General features: G+C 36.1%; 1 pseudogene; it reads left to right on the forward strand.

Moving 5' to 3' along the window:
• Nucleotides 1-1322: 1322 nt before the first annotated feature.
• Nucleotides 1323-23433, forward strand: part of LOC143389660 (kynureninase-like) — a 92442-nt pseudogene continuing 70331 nt past the window's right edge.

Genomic DNA, 23433 nt, shown 5'->3' on the forward strand with positions numbered 1-23433 from the left:
AATAGCATCTACACATCTTTTCACAAATTTACTCATTCTACTCAGCCATAAACAAGAATGGAATTATACCATTTGTGGGAAATGAATGAACCTAGAGATCATCAAATTAAATGAAACAAATTAGACTCAAAAAGTCAATTGTCAAGTGTTTTCTCTCATATGTGAAAGGTAAAAGGAAAAATGGAGTGAAAAAAGAAGTGGATCTCAAAAAAATTGGAGAGAGAATAGTTGAGTTTAGACAGATGAAAGAGAAGAGAAGAGAGATGATTCAGGCACTGAGAAATGAGACTGATCAATGATGTTATGCCCACACATGTATATGTCACAAATGAATATACTAATAAAATCACCAGTCCTTTTATGTATTTTTTAAACAGGTTTTTGCTAAGTTATTCAAGGCTTTGCCAACAGACAAAAAGCTGTGTGCCCACAGAGCAAAAATACAAGGGCTTGTCATCCCCCTGGCTTATGTAGCATTCACTAGGCACCAAGTGCCAACTATCTATGACTTCATTTAATTCTCAGCACAGTCTTGGGAAGCAAGTGGCATCAGCCCCATCTTAAAGATAAATAAATAGAAGTTGGGAGATGTTAAAGATCTATTCAAGCTGAGTGAGGTGGCACATGTCTGCAATCCCAGCAGATTAGGAGGCTGTGGCAGAAGGATTATGAGTTAAAAGCCAACCTCAGCAAAACTGAGGTGCTAAGCAACTCAGTGAGACACTGTCTGTAAATAAAATAGAAAAGAAGACTGGGGATGTGACTCAGTGGTTATGAGCCCCTGAGTTCAATCACAAGTACCAAAGGAAAAAACTCTATTCAAGCCTCTAAAAATATATAAAAGCCACAATACAAATGTATAATATGTACTCAAGACCTTGGTCCATTAACATTTATTTAATACTAGTCATAACATCTAGGAACCTCCCTGAAAGATTAATAAATCCAATGCTTAAGAGTACTCTCTAGAGATTATTGTTTCACTGATTGGAGCTAAAGTCTGAGTATCAGTGTAAATGAATCTAATGCTCACAATTAGGAATGGAATCACTTTTCTATTAAAAATCAGGGAAGCTTAAACAAAGAGATTGGACTCACCTGCTCAATGTTGTGTGTCAAGTCCACAGGAAAATCGGGGTGTATGTGTGTACTTCTGAAGCTCTCCAAAGAGCTCTCTGTGGCTCAAAACAAAAGGAGACTCCACAAAGCTGGGGGAGACACAAGCCAACCCCTCTGCCACAACTCACCCAACAATACTCACAGAGAATAAGTGAACATATAGGAGACATTTCCAAGTGGTACCTTGATGATCAATTGGCGCGATGCAAGGAAAAAGGGCACAACCAACTTCAGCAAAGACAGAGGTGTGGCTGGGCCAGGATGGGGGCTGGTATAGAGGATAAACTTTTCCAGGGCACATAAAGCCTAGGGCTTCCTCCTCCACAAAGGAGGCTTGCCTTATCACACAAATGCTTGTTCAACTAGTTATGCTCTTCTCCTATTTTATATTTCTCTTGCACATGGCTTTGGAGGTCTCATGGTTTGGTATTTCTTATATTTTTTATGCATCTTTCAAACTATCCCAAAATCAACCACGTAGAATATTACCTGTACAGGTTATAGTTTTATTGTATTACCATTTAGTTCAAGTTTCCAAATCTCTCTGAAATACCTGTTTTATTTTTTATGACACTTTTATTAACCCTTCACATATTGACAATGGTTGTGATGAAGCAGTATTTTCTGATTCCAACACCTGGAATATCAGTGACCTGCTTAAAATGATTGCACTTTCTTTTGATTCTCCATCACAAGTCTCCATTTTATTTTTTACACTTTATATAACTTTATATATAGTACACACAAGCCCAAGCTAATATTACATGGTTTCTCTAAGAGAAAGGGCAGATCTCCCCCTCTACCACCATTAGTGAGTATGAGGGCTCATCACAGGTTCCTTAGGGTGGCCTTCCAGCATGTGCTCTGACTCAGCTCCATGTTCAATATTCCTGTGATCTCCTCAGCCTGTGGCCTTCAGTTCTTCTTCTTCTTCTTCATTTTCTTCTTCTTCTTCTTCTTCTTCTTCTTCTTCTTCTTCTTCTTCTTCTTCTTCTTCTTCTTCTTCTTCTTCCTCTTCCTCTTCCTCTTCCTCTTCCTCTTCCTCTTCCTCTTCCTCTTCTTCTTCTTCTTCTTCTTCTTCTTCTTCTTCTTCTTCTTCTTCTTCTTCTTCTTCTTCTTCTTTTTCTTCTAAAATTTGAGATTAATTTACACAGAGCCTGAATCACAAAACTGCCACTTTAAAAATGGTGGCATACAGAAACAAAAGTACCCAGAAAACCAGGTGTTTCTTTTGGGAACAAGCTAGTGAAGAGGAGCCTATCACACATGATAGAGGTAGGACCCTCAGAGCCATAGTGGAACCATTGGAGGTGCCAAGAATCCCTCACGCCAAAGTTGAGGCATTGTAAATTGTTTAATGGGACTGGACTAATTTGATATTATGATCAGAATAATAGGAACTTTGACTGGGACATGATTCCAATTGAAATGTCATTCCAAATAAGTCCAGAAAAAAATTTGGAGACCAGCTCTCCAAGGATTGCTGTTATCCAAAAGAGAAGAAAGTAAAATTAAGAGAAAGCTGACATGTTACACTGGGAAAGCCACAGTTCTGTGTTTTCCAGGGGAATTTTTGTCATTTTTTATAGATATTCAAATTATAGGCCTGCAGAGACAGAACTTAAAGATGTCTTTCCTTAAAACGTGTAACTCTTTAGGCTGTTACCTGCACCACATCCTCGCTGGCCTCATCCATCTGGATAAGTGCCTCTGCATTCTTAGATTCAGAAGTAGTGTGCAGTTGGTTCATGGAAAGGCTGTGGAAGGAGGGAATTTTAGCATACTGGTGAGGTTTCTTGTAGCTGCAGAAGAGAGATTTCAGCTCCAACAGTTCTGCTCAGCCTAGAAAACTGTGTTCCATATGGTACATTGAGAATATTTTCTTCTAACAATGTTTGCTTCTTTAATTCATATCCTCCTAAAATAAGTCATTTTTAAAATAGGGAATGATAATTAATTTTAGTTTCCCATTTGTTCTAAGCTTAATGAGTTCTACTGATACAACTTACATATGGAAGGTCATCTAGAGATTTTAAACATTACTTATTTGTATACATATTATAAAAGAAGACATGAGTTTTAACTTGATATTTTATAAACCTTTATTTTATTTATTTTCATGTAGTGCTGAGGATCAAACCCAGGACTTCACACATAGTAGGCAAGGGCTCCACCACTGTACCATATCTCCATTTGTAATTTAGCATTTTTTATTTATAAACTTGTTACTGTAATATTAATAAAAAATAGAACTACTAATGATGTGAATTTTATAATTTGACTAATTATAAGTTTTAAAATTTTTAGAAAGAAATGAGATTCTATGTTCAAAACTTCATTTTATAGAGAGCAATATCACAATGCCACAAACTACTTATATTTCTCATAAAGCCTTTGGATCCAATTTAACTCAAAAAATTAAAAATTTCCTGACCCTGTTCTCTCTTAGTTAAGAAATGACAAGTAAGAGGATCATGATCAAAGGGTTTGGAAGCACACTGAAAATTTTTGAAAAATCAAATGAACATGCTAGTAATTTCCCATTCCTGGATTAAAAATACACAGGAATATAATTTCCAAGTTTAGAGGAGGAATATTTGTGTTTATTAGTTCTTTATGTATTAGTTTCATGTGTGCTTATATACATACATATATGTCCTTTCGAATTTCTGTTACAATGAAAATGTCCGAATCTAATTTTTTCTTAAAGGAACATTTAGGTCAGTGGAATCTCATCCTACCCTGATCACTGTACTTAAATTTCTGAAGTTTTCACAAACTCAGTTGTTTTTTAGTTGTGTTTGTTTTTTGTTGTTGTTGTTGTTGTTGTTTGTTTTGTTTTGTTTTGTTTGTTTTTTTTTTGCTTGTTGTTTGCTTCTTTAGCATGAACAAATAATTGTGAACCTACCTCCTTCTCTGATCACTGAAAAGCAAAGAACAAGATGACACAGGAAAGCCAAAGTTGTGGGAAAGAAAAGCAGGACTTGAATTTTACATAACTACATCAATCAGAGAGACAAACTGCCCTGTAAGACTCCTTGGGTTTCCCAGTAATGACAGCTTGACATCTGTGAAGAAGCACTCTCTGGTTTCCTGTTTCTTTATTTTAAGATTCAACAGATCTTAACTTTATGAACCATATAAATTTATTGACCATCAACTATGTGAAATTTTAAGGCTAAACTCTGGGATGAAGAGTTCTTTAAGCCAATGTTCATTTTCTAGCTTGCAGGGTAATTACTCTCTAATTTAGAAACTGTGTGATTACCAAGAATTTCTTAAAGAATTCTATAAATAGAAAGAGGCATATAATTTCAAATTACTCATATAAGCATATATTACATTAATACATATGAATAAATGAAGCATATGAGATCACAAAACAAAAACATGGATCTAAGACTCCTCACACAGCTATGAAAGTGCTGTAATTACAAAGCAAAATAATTGCCTTTTAGGTCCAAAGCATGAGGTTTCAAAGTCCTATAGCTAATAATGTCTATACCTTCTTTATTTCAAATTTATTGCTGTGCTTGCATTATTATATTTTTTTGAAGGATCATGTGTTGATCTAGTGTTTCATTTCAAACAAATCTCTAAAAAGTACTAAGAATTTTTCTTCTAACATCCATCATTCATAGTATTAGTACCATAGTTATATGGTGAATTTTGAGTCTAAAGAGAAGTTTACTTAAAATTTAAAAATTATGTGTCACTGAAAAGGTAGAAGATATATTATATTAAAGCTGACCTTATTGTCTAGGAAATAGGAATATGCCAAAGGAATTACTTCCAGGTATTTTGTCATTTTTGATTTACTGATCTGTGTATAATAAATACAGTTTAATTATATTTGCAGATTTATAAATGTGCCTTGAGAAAGAACATTAGTGTATTTTGCTTCTACATCTATGTCTAGAAAATTTACATAATATAACAAAAATTACATGATTTGTGTAGAAATGCTATTCACTGTATCTTTATAGTATTTTGGGTAGATTCATGGTTTTGGAATTTTTGCTTCAAATATATTTTGTCAAAAATAAACAGAAATTGTTCATAAAGCTTTTTGTTTTAGATTATATCATCAATTTATGGTGACATTATTATTCTCTTTCAAGCACAACCATATATAAAAAATAGTGATTCTTTTTCTTGGTGCCATGTTATCTTCCAAAATTCTTATCCTTTTTGAAAAACAATGATAATTTTGTAGTGCTGAATTACTTCCTTATAAAGCCTATTTTATTTCCTCAATTTTAATCATGGATCTAAATTTATATTAAAATGTATTGAACATTTTTGATTGTGTATTATAAGCCCATAAACTAAGCTAAGTATTTCACTTAATGATCCAGATCTTCAAATATACAAGTCTATTTTACCCACAATGAATTAAAGTAACAGTCAAAGAGAAACATAAAATGAGATAAACATACACAATGAAAAGAGGAGGTGATCTCCAGTGACAAAAGACTTCAAAGAACTTCTGGAAAACAAAAAAGTCTGGAAGCAGATTAAGGATGCATTTGAGTTCTAGTTAGGGCTCCCAGGGAGGTAGACTAAGACCATGACTAGGCATCTTGGAAGTCCATGAGTGAGTATGCTTCAGATCAGCACAATGGAAATAAAGGGAAGGAAGCACATTTGGGTGCACAGAATCTGGGGTTGCAGTCTGATCTCAAAGGAGGCTTCTGCTTCCTCAAAGTGAAATTTTGGAGCTGTCTTGCACTCTCATATTTGTTCCTACATTGAGACATGAAGTGTGATTTACATGAGTTCCAAACAGTCTTGAGTGTAGGAAGCCTTGAATGGTCATAGCCACAAAACTCTCTTCTCCTGCTGAAAGTATTTTTAAAAGACCACTTTCAGAAATTGTCTGGCAAATGAGTCCTTCAGTCCTAATGGTGCCATAAAGCACAGTTCCCTATAGTGACACCACAAAAATTCACTTTTCAGTCTAAGTTCTGTACTTAGTTTATGGTACTGGTGAGACTCTATTCCTGAAGAAAACTTATAAGAAGGGAAAACAGTGCAATTAATTACAGTTTTGACAGCTGTGTTAATCGAATGTCATGCTAATGGTCATCTTATTTCTCTTCTGTTGTTCATTTTAAATCCCCTAAAAATGTTTCTTTTGATCTCTATAACTTAGCTGATTGAGTGAAACTTATACTCTACCCCAAATTATTTGAGCCTCCTCACCATAATTTTCTCAAAAAACAATTGTTACTCTTTTTTTAACCATTCCTGTAGGGCATGTGAGTACTAAAATGTAGAAAATAGGATTATCTGTTTTCAGATTGCATTATCTGATTTTTGTCATCATTGCAACATGGAATAAATGTCCTTCTGTTAAGGAGAATGAAGTGACCTAGCTAGGATTGTAATTTCTTCTCTTCCTTTCTGTTTTTTTAGTACATAGAATTTAGAGTTCTCATGTGCAGTTTAAATTTTATTTGGAATCTTGTTAGACATCCTGTTGGAAAAGTGTCCTCTTAAATAATTAGAATTTCTAAAACTGGAGGATGCAGAAGAATGGTATAAGAAAATATAATTGCCAAGTTGGTTAATGGAAATGATCGTGAGTGAGGACTCTTCAACTTTGACTTTCTGGCTCCTGGATGTATGTAGTCTATCTCTTGGTAGCACAAACTGATATAATGAAATTTAAGTCATGGTCTTAATCTACCTCCTGGAGAGCCCTAATTAGAACTCAATATTCCAGTATTCTACCATGCCAGTAGCTTTTTGTTTCTTTTGTAGATAATAATAGAGTTGATACCATGGTCAGAGACCAATAGTAATATCTTTATTTTTGTTAAGTGTGGTCTGATTGAATTTTAGGCATAATCTCTTGACACTTTATTAGTGGTGTTTGCTTAGAATTTATTGTCTCTAAAAGCAAAATGTAAAAAAATAGTTTGAGTTTTTCTGCTTAAAATTATTTCTCAGTTAAGAGGTCTACTTGTTATTTTATTATGAGAGAATGATGAAAAGAATTATGCTGTAACAAGAACCTAGAGATAGACCTCTCCTCCTAGCTGGCTGGATATTTGGAAGAGGTATTTGATAGATAAAATGCAGTTATGAAAACCATTATGGTACTCAGTCCTCATTCATCCTGTGCAGCATCCGAGGCTGGATAAAAATAACTAGCCAAGTCAAGTTGTCAACTTGGCTGTCTTGTTCAATGTCCATGATGTATGTGCTTTCGTATGTGATAGCATGAAATCTCATGATTTACACTGCATTGTCTCTCTCCTTATTACTGTACCCCCCAAATTTTATAGTCATCAAAAGTTTCTTCTAGACCCTTGATCAAGTCTTGATTTCTTCCTATTAGTTTATGTACCTTATTACCTGAGGTAACTTCTTTATCCACATAAAATTAAGGATGAAGTGTGCTGCCAAGTATTCTGCTCTCTTCTTCTATCTGATTCGCAAAAGGGACCTTTTTCCAAAGAAGGAAATGAATAGGTGTTGTACCATTTCTTTGCTCTGAAATTGATTGGGGTTTTCTGAAAAAGATTGTAACTTCAGTGACTATCTTCTTGGTTAGTTATTTACTTAGTTATTTGTCACACTCTACAAGTGTGACCTCAGGGGAAATGCCAAGGAAGATATACAGTAAAATAAGTAGGAACTATCAATTGATTATACCTTTGTAACTTAAGTAAGGTTTTTGAAGTACTATATGACTTTAATATCTCTCTGCCTTCCATTTAAAATCAAAACATAAAATTCATCTTTATTTTTATATATCACCAATAACTTTCTAAAAATACAATTTACACCTATTTTTTTCTAATTCTGTTCATGATTTGTCTATTTTCTTGATTATATGCTTTTTTATAACTGATACTAACTTGATAATCTGTATCATTTCCTGGTTTACAAACACTTATGGATTTTTGTATCTTTTTTTAGTTATATTTGGCTTCCAGTAACTAAGGGAAAGACCCCTTTCTGTCTGCTCCTCCCAGCCCTCCTCCAGCCTCTCAGCTTCCCAGATCCTTATGCAGTTGGTTGTAAATTCTACAAAATTTTTCACTATTTTTCAAGACTAAAAAAAATCAAAAACTTTAAGAAATACTTTGAAAAAATGAGCAGGAAGAAAGCAGTAACATATTTTTTCATAATTAGGCTTTTTAAATTTTTTTTAACATTTGTCTGTATTTAATGTGGTTCAGCCACTGATACTTTATCAAAATAACAGTTTATTTGCTGAGTTCAGGTGACCAAGGAATAGCCACACCCTCAGAACAAAACAAAACACATACACACAAAAAAAACAAAGAAAAAAAAACACAAAATCATCTTTAACCTAACTTTTTAAGGATGTTTCAGATCTCCATAAGATTCTGTGTTTAGTTGAATTTTAACTTCTTTTTGTATTTGAAGAGAGTGTGACTCTTGAACTTGAAACCTTTTTTTCTAAGTAACTTTGTGGTTTCTGATGAGGTTAAGGGGGTGAGAGGGTGAAGGGAAAGTGGGGGATTCTTTTTTATCATAACATGAAGTTTCCCACACAATCTGCTTTCAGGTGCCAGACTTCAAGTTTTTCTTACACTGGTATACTTTGATTATTTTTACTTCCCCTTTACCCAAAAGTTTTAACAGCATTTTATCAAACTGCACTTATTAAGAACGATTTTAAAAATTATAGTTATAGTTCACTTCACCAGTCTGCACTTATTGCTATGGTTTCACTGCCCTGCTATGCCACTTTTTGGTGTCTGAAAAATAAACATAGTATTTTCCATATTTTACCCAGTTTCCTATAAGTATATCCTGGAAAGAAAATCAGGTCTGGAAATATTCCACTTTGATTGAATGCTATATTCAAGAAAATAAAATTTAAATATGCTAAATATTTTTCCAGAATTTCTCAAGTAGCTATGCTTAAAAAAAAAAAAAAGAGAGAGAATATCCTGAAAAGAAAAACCATGGACAGCTTCAAGAAAGCAAGAATAGAACCCAAGTATTTATTACTAATGATGGATTATAGATGATAAATACAGAATAACCTCATGATTTAAAGGAAAACTAGCATTCAATCTGGTATTCTAAACTGAAGCAGACTGTCATTTAATGATAAATAAAAATATATTTTCATAAATGATAAAATTCTAAAAAGCTATTTTCCGTGCCTCATTTCAAAGAGAGTTACTCAATATAGAAGAAATATAAAACAAAAAGAGCTGAATTTGTGGACGAAACAGTGGCTGTAACTACAGAGCTGAAGAAAGTTATGCTGATTCTTCAGTAGACTTTGAAAATGGTTTTGTTAGCATACCTCAGTCCTACCTTCAAAATGATGGTTTAATAGAAATATTAGCTAGTGAGTAGTCAAGTGACTGAATGTAGCAAAAGTTAGAAGATTCTAGTGATCTATTTTCCTCACCACACACACAAAAAATGAATATTAGAAAATACCGAAAAAACAAATTGAGAAAAAGAAAGTAAAATCCTAATAAACACAAATAATGGAAAGTCAAATTCTGCATATGAAATACAGTAAAATGTGCAATTTTTTAACATTTGATGGGATAGAAGAAAGTAGTATTGATTGTTCTTGATGGAAAGAACATCCCTCCATGAGCAACATTCATGTCCTGATATTGGATGTCAGAGGGGTAATAAATTAGACAAAGAAATCTTTCTTACTTCTGGTGTGTGTTTTGTGATGAAAACTATTTTAAAGTCAAATCTGTGAAAATTCCTACTGGTTTTTAAACTTTATAAATTTTATGTAGACAAAGAATGCAACATATAATTATTTTTAAAAGAGAATAACTAACTGATGAAGCATGAACACAGGGACTTGTAACTATTAAATAATAGAGTGGGGTGTAGTGGTATGTACAGATGCTGATACTCAGAAAAAATAAAGTGTCCAATGTAGATTAAGCAGGAAATCACAGAACACATATCATTATGATTACATAAATGATAACCAATTAAACACTAAAGCCTTTTAATATTTGACTCATTGGCCTTTAGAGAAAGAAATGGCCCCATAAGCTAAATTGTTTTTCCTCCCTCTCTCATTGCAATTGGAGAAAATAATGGGAATCCTTAATACTTTGTGAAGGGTCTTCTATGTATATATTTCAAAATTATGATCAATATCAGACAACTAGTAGTAGGTATTGCTAAATTTAGTTGCCTTTTAGAACTTTACATAGTTGCAGATAGAGTGGAGGCTACTGATTTGGGTGTAAATTTTGGAAACTACTGTTTTATATAGTCCTGGGGATTGAACCCAGGGGTGATTTATTACTCATATATATTAACAATTCTTCAGTATTTTATTTTGAGACCTGGTCTCAGTTACCAAGGCTGGCCTTGAAGTTTTGATCCTTCTGCCTCAGACACTATGATTATTGAGATTACAGATGTGTACCACCACATCAAGCCTGGACACTACCTTTTATTTTTTTACACGAATCTAATAATCAAAACTATTTTAAATATCCCTGCTTTTTCTTTGTTATAAAATATTCAATACTACCTTCCCAAATTGGTTTTCACCATCACATTTTTTTTTCAAAAGGCCAATCTTCATGTTGTGTAGTTATACATTTTTTTACCATAAAAATATACTCAATAGATTGTATTCTGAGTTAGCGAGTCAATTTTATATGTTTCAGAAAAACAAATTGCCATAAATTGTTCTGGTCATGCTCTTAATAGTAGTACCTTTCTCTTAGTCATCATCAAAAAAATAGGAGAAAATTTAGTAAAGTCAAAAGCTAAGATTCAACAATTGGCTAGTTGTTTCAACCAGATGTTTAGATTTGATTGATTCTCTTTAAAATTTCTTATTCTGATTGTTCTGATGGCTTTTCCTATGATATTTAATAGCTCAATTTAAAAGCACAAGTTTATGTGAAAAGTGGATACTAAGGGAAATAAATATCTGGAATAAATTAATATTACTCAATATGTTTCTGATGATTATATACAGCTTCCTCCTACCATTCTGAGATTGCAATTCATAGAGTTTTAAATGACTTCCATTCCTCATTATATTTCACTAATCAACACATGCAGAAATAATTTCTCAACAAATTTATATTAAATAAGTAGCAATTTAGAGAAAATCAGATGTACTTCACACCTGTGAAATAAATATATATATATATATATATGTGGCATTTTGCCAAAGAATACTTGGCATATTCAAAGAATAAAATGAAGAAACATTGCTTTCCTTTATGTCATAGGGAACAGTTTATTGTCATGTTTTTTCAAAAAAGTATTGACAGGGTTCTGGGGATGTGGCTCAAGCAGTTGTGCACTCACCTGGCATGAGTGTGGCCCAGGTTCGATCCTTAGCACCACATACAAACAAAGATGTTGTGTCCACCAAAAACTAAAAAATAAATATTAAAAAATTCTCTCTCTCTCTCTCTCTCTCTCTCTCTCTCTCTCTTTCTCTCTCTAAAAATTGACAGTTTCCTTATGAAAAAATAGTTGTTATTGTTTAACATAAATTTTACTTGAATTTTTTTTTAAATTTTTACCCATTTGAACACTGAGAAGGTATTTTCTGTGGTCAAATACAGTGAGATACTGTTGTAAAATGCATATCTGAAACATTTGCAATTGTTTTCATTTTATATAATAGCATCATGCACACTCAGCACGAGAAGAGATTGCTCATTAATTTTGGTAACAATACTGGGTTAAGTACATTGAAAAGATGCTGAGAAAATTACTTCTATAATGGTGGGATATCCCAATTCTTTGTTGTTTTTTTTTTCCTGTGGTGCTTCTGCTATTGATATTAGTATGTTAACTTTAATTTGAATTGTCCATACAGTTTCTTAAAACATAAGACACTTAGAATTGAGGAAGTCACATATAGCATGTTTATTTCATAAACTGATATAAGATTCAATAAAAGACTTCAGCATAATTAATGCACATTTTATCAAAATTCCATTAAATCACAATGTGAGATACAGTATTAAAATTTTATATAGCTAAAGGTTTTTTTTAACAATGAATTATAGGCACCCTAAGCAAGTATGTAGTTCCAATTATTCATTTACTTAACTTCATTCATTCATAATATAATAGTGGATATAAACCACACATCAGAGTGTATGTTTTCGAAAAAAAAATTGTTTGGTGAATTACTAACAATGCAGCATGCAATTTTTATTTATTATTGGTTCATCATACCCACATCTTACCCACATAGTAAGATTGTTATAATATTCAATAAGTTGTAGCTAAAAACATGAAATACCTCATATCATATTGTACAGATTATATATATTCTCTTATTATTTCTTCATCCTTTTCATAAATATTTATCAGGAATTTACTATATGCTAATTAGAAATAAGTTCATTCTAATTATTTCAGATATTTAGAAAAAAAAAAAACCCTGCAAGACCTAATTTGAAAAGGACAATATCGATTTCAGAAGTAACTACTGTTTCTCTAGTGAATAATGTATATAGAAATCTGCTAAGGTGTAGGGGTATGCAAATATATTCAGGATTCATCAGAGAGTGCATATGAAAAAAACATACTATTTATCATGTTATATAAATAAAGTAAAATATCATACCAAAAGGTTAAAAAAAATTAACTTTTGGGGAAAAAAAGCAAAAGGGTGCACTAGAATTTGAAATAAGCTAATAATAAATTTTACTATAATTAGTTGTTTCTGGGTCTCATTTCACACTTTAATTATCTATCCATTTTGTTAAGTATCTCTAGGGTGTTATTTGAAAATATTGGCATTCAGTGAATAATGCCACCAATTCTCTGTTCTGCAATATTAAAGAACTATTTCAAATTTATTGGAATGAATAGTTCTGTTTAAAAATAACAATAATTTTTCAATGTAGAAATTACTACGATAAATTTGTGTGTTCCCAAAAAGTCTTTAACAACCAGATTTGATGCATTTGTTTCTAGATTGTCATGGATCCCTCCTAGTAAATTCGGAGATGTGTGAGAGGTTTAACAAGCATAGAAATTTGCTTATGAAAGATAAGCCATGATGTACATGGGAAGAAAAGAGAAAAGATGCAAAAGTTCTCCTCTAAATTTGTATGTGCTGATACTACACAAGGTTATTCCAATGATGTCTGGTTTGGGGTAAGGAAGCAGCTTTTCTTATACATTATGACACAAAGTTCATGTGCTGACATTCCCATTTACACTTTAATAGAAATTCATTGGATTGCAAAAAGGGCCTTTGGTCCAAATCCTAAAATCACTCTTCTTCCTTACCCTACACTGGAATCCTGCCTACTCTCTCTATTTCACTGCAAGTTCTCTTTTACATTCAGTAGTCCCAGGTACAAGATCTTAGGCCATTGTCTATGGATTTAGAGGATTCATCTCTGCAGAACAGATTTCAAAACTATGTATCCAAATCAAGGGCCTAACAAACTTGTGTGCTTCAGATCTTACCTAGTTTTCTATTTTCATACTTATATTTCACCTTACATTTCTATAAATATCCCAGTTGCCCAATACCCGTATTCATCCAGCAGAATGACTCCTAACCCAAATCGAACATGATATGTCCCTTAACCATACTCTGTTCCCTCAATCTATTTTCACATAACAGCAGGTCCTAAGTTGATCTTGCCATACAGGTATGTAGGGAATCCTACAGCTGCTGAGAAGCTCAAAGGTAGATGCATAAATGATCCCTGGAGCAAACGTAGGCAGCTAGGTAGGACCTGTGAGGTCTAAAGTCATCTTCCATGGCCAACAACCCAGTCAGAATGAAGGGATGAGGCTGAATCAGCCTCTTTTTTCTCAATGCAGGGAAGATTGACACAATAGGGTCTGTGTAGATTGCTGATCCCAGGCTCCTAGGGTATATAGACTTTTATGTCTTGTGAAAATGTCACAGGAAGGTGGGGCAGCCTTCATCTCATGGGACCCTTGGAAACAACTGTCAGGACAAAGTGGTTGCCAAGGCAGTGACCTCATTTACTTTCCTGAAGGAAGAGACCTCACCTCACTTCTTTGGTGATTGAACTCTCTGAACTTGGGATCCAGGACGTGAGTCATCCAGAGGCAGTTCCACTCCCAGTGGGCTCACTTGATTGTCTGTACCAAGGCCAGAGTCATTCTTTGTTGGTACCTAGTGATATGTGGATAGCCAAATGCCTGGAATGGTCTCAACAGGGGCCTTTCCTGAGAAAAAAGTGTTGGCTCATTGCTGGCTCCTGACAACTACACAGAGATGGCCAAGGAGACCAGAGCTGAGACAGGACAGGCAACTGCTGAATAACATATTTTTACCCACCAGTCAGAGGACAGAGTGGATAGATGCAGACCAAATTCAGGGGTGGTTTGTGTGTCTCAGTGGGTGTGTGTTTCAATTTGTAGTTTTGTCTCATGTTCTGAGAACATGAAGGAAAAACTTTTTTGTTGTTGTTCTTGATGTTGTTGGTTTGAAATGGACTGTTAACTAGTGAGCCTTTTTATGTCAGTGGATCTCACTGGGTTTGTGGTTAAAGAGACTAGAGAGAAGAATGCAGCCGTGAATGTGTCCTGTCTACTGGAAATCTTTGCAGGACTTTTCATGGCCAATTTATGAATGGACTGCTGCTCGCCTTGCAGATGGGCAACACCTACCAAGATCCTAAGTTCCTGTATTCTTCCTGAATTTTGGCCACTCTCTGAAGGGGTTCGAGGTTTTGTGTCCAAGATGTGTACCACATTCAAGCTCTGTGACATGGCCATGGACTGGATTGCTGAGGGGCATGCCAAGCATCTCAAAAAACTCAAAAATTAGCATAACTGGTAAGTATCTCTCTGGAGAATACCTGCTTGCATAGATAGTAACCAAGTTGCATGATCAGGAGCTGTCAGTGCCACAGTGTTCAATTAAAGAAATGTTTTTCTCCAGGCTTCTTTCTTTCCTATTGTTCTGTTCCCCTGAATGTCAGGGAGGTGTTTGCCTTAGGGCACTCCTTTGGGACTCCTCAAGAAAACAGTTTCAAATGGAAATGAAGAGGCCTAATCTGTGCCTTTGAAGTAAAGTGCTTTGTAAAAGCTGTGTCTGAATCAGACTCTTGGCCCCATTCTCAGAACCCCACAGGAAACTCAAGAAAAATCCCATGTGTCCATCCCAATCTAAAAGGATGAAAAAGAGGTGTACTATTGGATGAAGTCAGAACAGAAATCCTCTGGGTCAAATGAGTTGTTGCAAGCCCTCCAGTAACTAGCACACAGGTGTTTGGGTTTTTTATGAGTCCACTACACATTAAGAATCTACCCCTGGCAGGCAGGAGGCCTCTATTTTGACAAGCAGAGCAGTATTAACTACAGGCCCATTTTATCTATCCTGTTTCTCAGGAAGGGTGTCTAGGCCACCATGATATTTGGCATAAGATAGGCATGAGAGCTTTCTTTGCACACCTTCTAAGGCTGCTCACACTATAGAAACCCCCAGCCAGAATGTTATGATGAGTGTCTGTATGGAAGAAGATAAAGGCCATGTGGGAGTGTTTTTGTTAGAATAGTGGTCTTTTGTGTGGTGGTTGGAAAAGATGACTGGGTCCACCTCAGCTTGAACTTTGGTGTGATGCCATTAGAGACTGAGTACTGGAACTGATCTCAGAGAACTATTGCCATGAATTGTGTTGGGATTTTAGAAGGCCAGGCATTAGAGGAGCCTTTGGGAACTGAGATCTAGGCCGAGGGTGGCTTTCTCAACAGCACTGGGAATCTCAGCCAGGATTTCACATGATTTTGTTGTTAAAGCCTTCTCAGCTATAGTTGAGAGCCAAAACTCACAGGAACCTCATATTTTAGACCCCAATGGGCCTGGATTCCTGTGACTTTTTGCCACTCCTTGGGAACCTTGCCTGCATGCAATCTCGAGAGCTTTTACTGAAAGGAGATTCCTCAACACTCAATGGCTCCTGAATGAATTAAAACCCACAGTGTCAACGTCTTCATTCTTGAAATATGGCTAGGCCAATATCATAAAGTTTTTGAGAATCCCATGAATAGAAATCCCTGGAGAACCTTTAGATCTCCTGTTGCTCATCATGACTGAACCAGCGAGTGCCATTTTTGACTGAGTGGAATTCTCGACCATGGTGAAGAACAGAGAGGCCAGTGAGTAGGAGCCAGCAGGGAACTGGGCCTGGAGCAATGGAGTGCAGGTGTGTGATCAACATCTGTTGTGGGCCCCTGTGGTTCTGTCATTGGCTTCCAAGTAACATGTGACTGTCAAGGTGCAGCTAGTAGACCCCAACATATAAAGGCATGTTGTTGTGGAAAGAGGATTTGGTGCAATGCTCAGAAACAAGTTGGTACGCTCAAGTGGGAAAGACATATGGGTTAGCAGCCCAGTTTGTGTTTTTGCCTTCAGACCCTGACTCACCCCACATGGCAGAACTCCCTCCAGCACTGTGTCCTGGTTGACCTTTTTGTATTTCAAAAACAAACACCAATTTTCCAGGAAAGCTGTAAGAAATGCCATTAAAACTGGGCTTTGAGCCAAAGGCTTCACAATGCACCCAGGGAGACATACATACTCCAACGGCCACTGTTACCTGCATAGATAGGATTCAGCTCTGCTGCCTCCTGTTCCTATTGGAAAATATGAACCCATGTCCTCCTGTTCACATAGACTCAGACCAAGCTTTTATGATCTCACTACAAAGGAAGCTAAAACACAAAGCTATATTTCTAGGGGACGAATGACAGAGGCAGATAGTCAAGAAGTCATTAGGCCAGCAAAGTTCCATGTTTGTGGAATGTTTACCCAGTCATCTACTTTTGGGATCTCTTCTGCCACACCCAAGTTTGTGAGCTCCTCAGAATTTCCAATTCCAGATATGTATTCACAGATTTTTTTCCTCTTCTCCTCTCATTGTGTCTTCTTTGGGGTTATAGTAATGTCCACGCATTGTGGTGGATGACAGTGGAAGCTTTTTATGTGCCACGTTTTCCCATAAGTATTAGAGTCATTTTCCGTTTTGCCATTTGAAATATTGAATCTCTGACACTAACCCATAACCTTCTAGGCTCTGACTACTTATCCTAACATTGATAAAAATAATCCTAAAGGAATAGAAGTAGAGGCATTTGATAGGAGGCATGGTGTATACTTGGACTTGCCTTTTGCTTCATCAGAGATACATATTATAAAACCTGTGACACATTTTTCTCATTTTACTTCTCCAAGAATTTTCAAAATCAACAAATATGTAACTTCCTGACTCCCTGTCTCTGTCACTTGGGTCACAATGTATATTTTTATATACCAATGTATAATCCTACTGCCATCACAGGTATATTTTTGAGAGTACTCTCACTTTGGTAAATACGAAATTCATGAAGAGATCATTGCCCCCCAATACACTGAGGTAACTGAAAATTCAAGCTGTGGTGAGCTTTATATTTCAACAAGTTTAGACATGAAACAATGTAGAGGAAAATGAATATTTTGGGTACATATGTGAAGGATATATATATCCCCTTATGAATTTCGATTGGCATACATACTATTACATTTTAATGTACTATATATATATATATATATATATATATATATATATATATATATACAGTATGAATTTGGAAACATAAACTATATGTGTCATATACTTATACTACCTTGATTCTTTGATGTCCATCTGTGTGGATTTATAATCAACTTTTCAAGAGATATTTTTCAGAAATATTCATTTTCTTGACATACATATTCATTTTGGAATATTCAAAATGCACTTCAGTGAATATTGAGTACTAACCCTAATATTTCTACAGTTAGTGACCCAGTTTGACATCAATGAAAGTATATTCATATGGGACATGATGTGTATTTTGAATTAAATTTTCATTCAAAATTGTTATATTCCTATTTCTTCAGTATATATATATATATATATATATATATATATATATATATATATATCATAGAATGTATTATTTCATCCACAATTCACAAATTTATATGCATATGATTCACTTTCATTCACTCCCTGTATCAGATCCCATGTATTTCTCCATGTTGCTTTACTTGCTTTTTCATGAGATTTCTTTTATATCACATAACTTTTGAATTCCATCATCATTTTCAAAGCAAAACTCAAACATAATTTGTTATAATTTGTAACCCTAATATTACCACTACATATATAACTACTTGGATTGAATGTTTGTATGTGAATACCAGATTTCATGTATTGTTTAAAATATCAATTCAATCCATTATTTAAAATAGTAACCTGTTATATTTTTTATTCACCATATGGTCTATTCATGCATCATCTCAATATACATAAACCCAGGGTACACCTATTTTTATCCCCAAACTCTAAATGATAGGGTTTCAAAATATGCTCCCAGAAATGGTGGAAGAAATACGCATGTCACCTGCTCCATATATTCCTTTCATAACATCATGTTCTAGACACAAATCTAAAACTCACACTTATCTTATTCATCTACCAAAGCCTCATTTTAAAGAGAGCATGGATTACTAAAATCATCGATGTCTGCATTGCCTATTGTTTTCAAATTTCAATCCTATGGTGAGTATACACTTGATTCTTTCAAGGATAGTGTGTTCAACTACCCCCCTGTTGAAATTATTCCTGATCTTATCACTCATTTTGTACTTTGCCTGATCTCCTAACATCCTTATTGATATCTATTTCCCCAAGTGCCTTGTTGTGACTGACTCTTCATGTGTGCTGACATTCCCATTTACACTTTAATAGAAATTTATTGGATTGCAAAAAGGGCCTTTGGTCCAAATCCTAAACTCACTCTTCTTCCTTACCCTATACTGGAATCCTGCCTACTCTCTCTATTTCACTGCAAGTTCTCTTTTACATTCAGTAGTCCCAGGTACAAGATATTAGGCCATTGTCTATGGATTTAGAGGGTTCATCTCTGCAGAACAGATTTCAAAACTATGTATCCAAATCAAGGGCCCAACAAACTTGTGTGCTTCAGATCTTACCTAGTTTTCTATTTTCATACTTACATTTCACCTTACATTCCTATAAATATCCCAGTTGCCCAATACCCGTATTCATTCAGCAGAATGTCTCCTAACCCAAATCGAATATGATATGACCCTTAATCATACTCTGTTCCCTCAGTCTATTTTTACATAACAGCAGGTCCTGAGTTGATCTTGCCATACAGGTATGTAGGGAATCCTACAGCTGCTGAGAAGCTCAAAGGTAGATGCAGAAATGATCCCCGGAGCAAAAGTAGGCAGCTAGGTAGGACCTGTGAGGTCTAAAGTCATCTTCCATGGCCATAAACCAGGTCAGGATGAAGGGACGAGGCTGAATCAGCCTCTCACTTCTCAATGCAGGGAAGATGGACACAATCAGGTCTCTGTGGATTGCTGATCCCGGGATTTTAGGGTATATAGACCTTTATGTCTTGTGAAAATGTCACAGGAATTTGGGCAGCCTCCATCTCATGGGACTCTTGGAAACAACTGTTAAGACAAAGTGGTTGCCAAGGCATTGACCTCATTCCTGAAGGAAGTGACCTCACCTCACTTCCTTTGTGATGGAACTCTCTTAACTTTGAATCCAAGAGGCGAGGTATCCAGAGGCAGTTCCACTCCCAGTGGGCTCACTTGATTGTCTGTACCAAGGCCAGAGTCATTCTTTGTTGGTAGCTAGTGATGTGTGGATAGCCAAATGCCTTGAATGGTCTCAACAGGGGCCTTTTCTGAGAAAGAAGTATTGGCTCATTGCTGGCTCCTGACAACTACACAGAGATGGCCAAGGAGACCAGAGCTGAGACAGGACAGTCCACTGCTGAGGAACATATTTTCACCCACCAGTCAGAGGACAGAGTGGATAAGATGCAGACCAAATTCAGGGGTGGTTTGTGTGTCTCAGTGGGTGTGTGTTTCAATTTGTAGTTTTGTCTCCTGTTCTGAGAACATGAAGAAAAACCTTTTTTTGTTGTTGTTGTTGTTGGTTTGAAATGGACTGTTAACTAGTGAGCCCTTTTATGTCAGTGGATCCCACTGGGTTTGTGGTTAAAGAGACTAGAGAGAAGAATACAGCCGTGAATGTGTCCTGTCTTGTGGAAATCTTTGCAGGACTTTTCATGGCCAATTTATGAATGGACTGCTGCTTGCCTTGCAGATGGGCAACACCTACCAAGATCCTCAGTTCCTGTATTCTTCCTGAATTTTGGCCACTCTCTGAAGGGGTTCGAGGTTTTGTGTCCAAGATGTGTACCACATTCAAGATCTGTGACATGGCCATGGACTGGATTGTGGAAGAGCATGCCAAGCATCTCAGGAAACTCAAAAATTAGCATGACTGGTCAGGATCTCTCTGGAGAATCCCTGCTTGCATAGATAGTAACCAAGTTGCATGATCAGGAGCTGTCAGTGCCACAGTGTTCAATTAAAGAAATGTTTTTCTCCAGGCTTCTTTCTTTCCTATTGTTCTGTTCCCCTGAATGTCAGGGAGGTGTTTGCCTTAGGGCACTCCTTTGGGACTCCTCAAGAAAACAGTTTCAAATGGAAATGAAGAGGCCTAATCTGTGCCTTTGAAGTAAAGTGCTTTGTAAAAGCTGTGTCTGAATCAGACTCTTAGCCCTGTGTGTGGCTGTGAATTACATTCTCAGCACCCCAGGAAACTCAAGAAAAATCCCATGTGTCCATCCCAATCTAAAAGGATGAAAAAGAAGTGTACTATTGGATGAAGTCTCTTGCCTTCCTCTGGTTAGGCTCCTGACCCCTATGAAGTCAGAAAAGGGATCCCCTGGGTCAAATGAGTTGTTGCAAGCCCTCCAGTAACTAGCACACAGGTGTTTGTGTTTTTTCATGAGTCCAGTACACATAAAAAATCTACCCCTGGCATGCAGGAGGCCTATAATTTGACAAGCAGAGCAGTATTAACTACAGGTCCATTTTATCTATCCTGTTTCTCAGAAAGGGTGTATAGGCCACCATGACATTTGGCATATGATGGGCATGGGAGCTTACTTTGCACACCATCGAAGACTGCTCACCCTATAGAAACTCCCAGCCACAATGTTATGATGAGTGTCTGTATGGAAGAAGATAAAGGCCATGTGGGAGTGTTTTTGTTAGAATAGTGGTCTTTTGTGTGGTGGTTGGAAAAGTTAACTTGGTGCACCTCAGCTTGAACTCTGGTGTGATGGCATTAGAGACTGAGTTCTGGAACTGATCTCAGAGAACTATTGCCATGAATTGTGTTGGGATTTTAGAAGGCCAGGCATTAGAGGAGCCTTTGGAAACTGAGATCTAGGCCAAGGTTGGCTTTCTCCACAGCACTGGGAATCTCAGCCAGGATTTCACATGATTTTGTTGTTAAAGCCTTCTCAGCTATAGTTCAGAGCCAAAACTCACAGGAAGCTCATATTTTAGACCCCAATGGGCCTGGATTTCTGTGACCTTTCACCACTCCTTGGGAACCTTGCCTGCATGCGATCTCGAGAGCTTTTACTGAAAAGAGATTCCTCAACACTTAATGGCTCCTGAATGCATCAAAACCCACAGTGTCAACTTCTTCATTCTTGAAATATGGCTAGGCCAATTCCATGAAGTTTTTGAGAATCCCATGACCAGAAATCCCTGGAGAACCTTTAGATCTCCTGTTGCTCATCATGACTGAACCAGCAAGTGCCATTTTTGACTGAGTGGAATTCATGACCATGGTGAAGAACAGAGAGGTCAGTGAGTAGGAGCCAGCAGGGAACTGGGCCTAGAGCAATGGAGTGCAGGTGTGTGATTCAACATCTGTGGTGGGCCCCTGTGGCTCTGTCATTGGCTTCCAAATGACATGTGACTGACAAGGTGCAGCCAGGAGACCCGAAAATATAAAGGCATGTTGTTGTGGGGAGAGGATTTGGTGCGATGCTCAGAAACAAGTTGCTTCGCTCAAGTGGGAAAGATTTATGGGGTAGCAGCTCAGTTTGTGTTTTTGCCTTCAGACCCTGACTCACCCCATGTGTCAGAGCTCCCTCCAGCACTGTGTCCTGGTTGACCTTTTTGTATTTCAAAAACAAACACCAATTTTCCAGGGAAGCTGTAAGAAATGCCATTTAAACTGGGCTTTGAGCCAAAGGCTTCACAATGCACCCAGGGAGACATTCATACCCCAAAGGCCACAGTTACCTGCATAGAGAGGATTCAGGTCTGCTGCCTCCTGTTCCCATTGGAAAATATGAACCCATGTCCTTTTGTTCACATACACTGAGACCAAGCTTTCATGATCTCACTACAAAGGAAGCTAAAACATAAAGCTATATTTCTAGTGGACGAATGTCAGAGGCAGATAGTCAAGAAGTCATTAGGCCAGCAAAGTTTTATGTTTGTGGAATGTTTACCCTGTCCTCTACATTTGGGATCTCTTCTGCCACACCCAAGTTTGTGAGCTCCTCAAAATTTCCAATTCCAGAAATGTATTCACAGAGTTTTTTCCTCTTCTCCTCTCATTGTGTCTTCTTTGGGGTGATAATAATGTCCAGACATTATGGTGGATGACAGTAGAAGAATTTTATGTGCCCCGTGTTCCCATATGTATTAGAGTCATTTTCCGTTTTGCCATTTGAAATATTGAATCTCTGACACTAACCCATAACCTTCTACACTCTGACTACTTGATAAAAATAATCCTAAAGGAATAGAAGTCGAGGCATTTGATAGGAGGCATGGTGAATACTTGGACTTGCCCTTTGCTTCATCAGAGATATATATAATAAAACCTGTGACACATTTTTTTCATTTTACTTCTCCAAGAATTTTCAAAATCAACAAATATGTAACTTCCTGAATCCCTGCCTCTGTTGCCTGGGTCACAATGTATACTTTTTATATACATATATATAATCCTACTGCCATCACAGGTATATATTTGAGAGTACTCTCACTTTGGTAAATACGAATTTCATGAAGAGATCATTGCCCCCCAATACACTGAGGTAACTGAAAATTCAAGCTGCGGTGAGCTTTATACTTCAACAAGTTTAGACATGAAACAATGTAGAGGAAAATGAATATTTTGGGTACATATGTGAAGAATATATATATCCCCTTATGAATTTCGATTGGCATACATACTATTACATTTTAATGTACTATATATATATATATATATATATATATATATATATACAGTATGAATTTGCATACATGAACTATATGTGTCATATACTTATACTACCTTGATTCTTTGATGTCCATCTGTGTGGATTTATAATCAACTTTTCAGGAAATATTTTTCAGAAATATTCATTTTCTTGACATACATATTCATTTCGGAATACTCAAAGTGAACTTCATTTAATATT

This window comes from Callospermophilus lateralis, unplaced genomic scaffold (assembly GCF_048772815.1).
Source record: "Callospermophilus lateralis isolate mCalLat2 unplaced genomic scaffold, mCalLat2.hap1 Scaffold_63, whole genome shotgun sequence".
NCBI classification, from domain to species: Eukaryota; Metazoa; Chordata; class Mammalia; order Rodentia; family Sciuridae; genus Callospermophilus; species Callospermophilus lateralis.